Below are 2,483 nucleotides of genomic sequence, written 5' to 3' on the forward strand. Positions count from 1 at the left end.
GCCCACGTCACCCAGATCCAGTCAGACCCATGGGGACCCCACGTGCAGTGGAACCCGCAGACTTCCTGCCTGATTGCTTTTTAAAACCCTTCCTCAGGGCTGCTGTGATAGGAACCTTTTAGAAAAGGTTGCGGTTGTCACGGAGCTGTCCCTCCCCCGTGCGTTTCCAGTGCGTTCGCTCGGGGAACTTGGTCTTCACGCCAACTGCGGCCGAGGGCAGAGGGCTGTGTTTTGCACGTGAGCAAATGAAGCCTCCGGGAGGCTCAGTTGGGCAAATTTTGAGAACCTCTCGTCTGGCAGGAAACCAGTCCCCGTGAAGCCCGCCACAAGGGCCTGGGTCACTAACTATGACCTTTTCAGCTGCAGAAACCACTCAGGTGACAGTGAGAAAGCCAAGGTGAACTGACCGCTTACTGACCAAGCTACACAGGTGTGTTTGCCGGCCCCATACCTTACGCAGTTTAAGTGGCCGGAATCAGGACTCTCATTCAGATGCTCCTCCTCCTTCCTGAGACAACACACTTGCGACACTGACGAAGTGTACATTTTCCATCTGCCTGTTGCCTCGGGTCCCTGCCTGCTGGGTTTGGGGCTCCCAGCCTGCCTGAGCGGTGAGTGCTTGCTGCAGAGGCCTTATGTAACTTGTGAATTACAGGTGCAGCCAGGGCCGGTCATTAGAATGGGCGTCACAGAGGTGGCCTGCCGAGGCTTAGAAATAGCCGAGCTTCTGGCCTTGGCCCTGTTGCCGAATTAGGTTGCATTCCTCAAGGAAATGATTGAAGGGAGCGGGGAATAGCAGACCCAGATCAGGAGCCTCTGCCGAGCGGCATACTGAGAAGACTGTGAACGTGGATGTCCAGTGAGACTCACAACGCTTTAACTCATCCAGTCCCTTGGCCACACACTTAGCACACCAGGCTCAGCCTCCAAGAACATGATTTGGGGTGCATGAGGCCGCCCACCCCCAGACCTCCCCTTTGAGGGGTGTTTTTAGCTCTTTCTATGCCACTGACAAGGGTTCGTTTTAATTATTTTAATCATCCCAGGGGTATTTTGAAAAATTCAGTAGAAGATGTGAACACACACGAACAGTCATGCATCGTAGCTGAGGGGAATGGTGCAGGCGGGTGAGAGGTGGTCTCGATTAATATAATTACTTCAGATTTTCTTCTCAATGGAATTCGTTAGAGAACGTCAGCATCGGATCTGTAGAAAAGGAAGAAAACGCTGGCGACAAAAACATAACTATTATCTAACTTGCCACAAATATTTGCAATTATGATGCGTTGGAATGCTGCCACGATATGGATTGCTTTGACTAAAAGGTGTCGGTTGAATAAAACAGTACTGTGGGATGATCATTTTCTGCTGCTAGATAAATGCCCACGTTTATTTTTAAACCAGGAAACATCGGTCCTGTGACAATGCCCTATTACAATTACTTGGTTATGCCACAGGGTGGATGTGTATTAATCATTGGCTCATGGGTGTGTGCGCAGTGCTGATGCCCGCTCGCTGTCCCGAGAACCCACTTGCCTTCTGATGAGCGGCCAGAGCCCGGCCCGAGAGCCCAGTCTCCCTGGCACCCAGAGCCGGGTCCGGCAGCAGCAGAACAGGTGCCCGTTTTGGGTTTTCCGTCAGTAAACAACTAGGGGCGACAGATCAGATATCTTAACACGATTTCATTAAGGCTTAGTGCTAACAAGGATGCCTCGCCTTTTGTGATCGAAACGGATGACAAATTAGCGTGCTTGTTCCTCACACTGACTTGATGTTTTCACGCCTTTCCGCATAACACCAAAAGGTCTGGTTCTTTTTATGAACTGTTTATCTGTGTTCCTATCTTTCGGAGTTTAGAAGCAAACTAAATTCAGCTGTTACCCTCTAGCGCAGCATTCATTTAAAAATAAATGTATTTTCCATTGACGCTTTTACTTGGAGTCAGAGGTCAGAATTTATTGTCTGTAATCCTGAGACCGTGTATACAAGAACTGCTTCTTGCTTTTCATTATTCACTCACCCATTTAGCCAGCATTTACCAGTTGCCCTTGTCTGAGTTACATACTGTCTGAGATGCTGAGAGATTAATCCACGGGAGGGATTGTGTTTCTGTGGTTTTCCTTCGTAAGCAGAAAGGTGATTCACACTTATACGGAGAGAGAAAAATGCGGGCTGTGTTGAGTCAGATACAGCTGAATGCAGATACAGCTCAGAGCTAAATGGCTTCTCAGATTAATCTGAAAACAAGCTCTGTGTGTGTGCGTGTGCGTGTGTGTGTGTGTAACATGGACCATATGTAAGGACACATTTTTCAAATGTGCCTATGTTTTTTGCACACACACATCTTTATATTTGCAAACTCAGAATCCGTGCCAAAATATAATGCCATTTGTCATATTTAATTCCTTCACTAAAAGAACTGAGCCATTTACAAGTTTTCGATTCTGGTTTGTTGGTGAAATCCTTGGTTTGGAAGAGAAAAG

This window comes from Pteropus vampyrus, unplaced genomic scaffold, assembly GCF_000151845.1.
Source record: "Pteropus vampyrus isolate Shadow unplaced genomic scaffold, Pvam_2.0 Scaffold118, whole genome shotgun sequence".
Taxonomy (NCBI): Eukaryota; Metazoa; Chordata; class Mammalia; order Chiroptera; family Pteropodidae; genus Pteropus; species Pteropus vampyrus.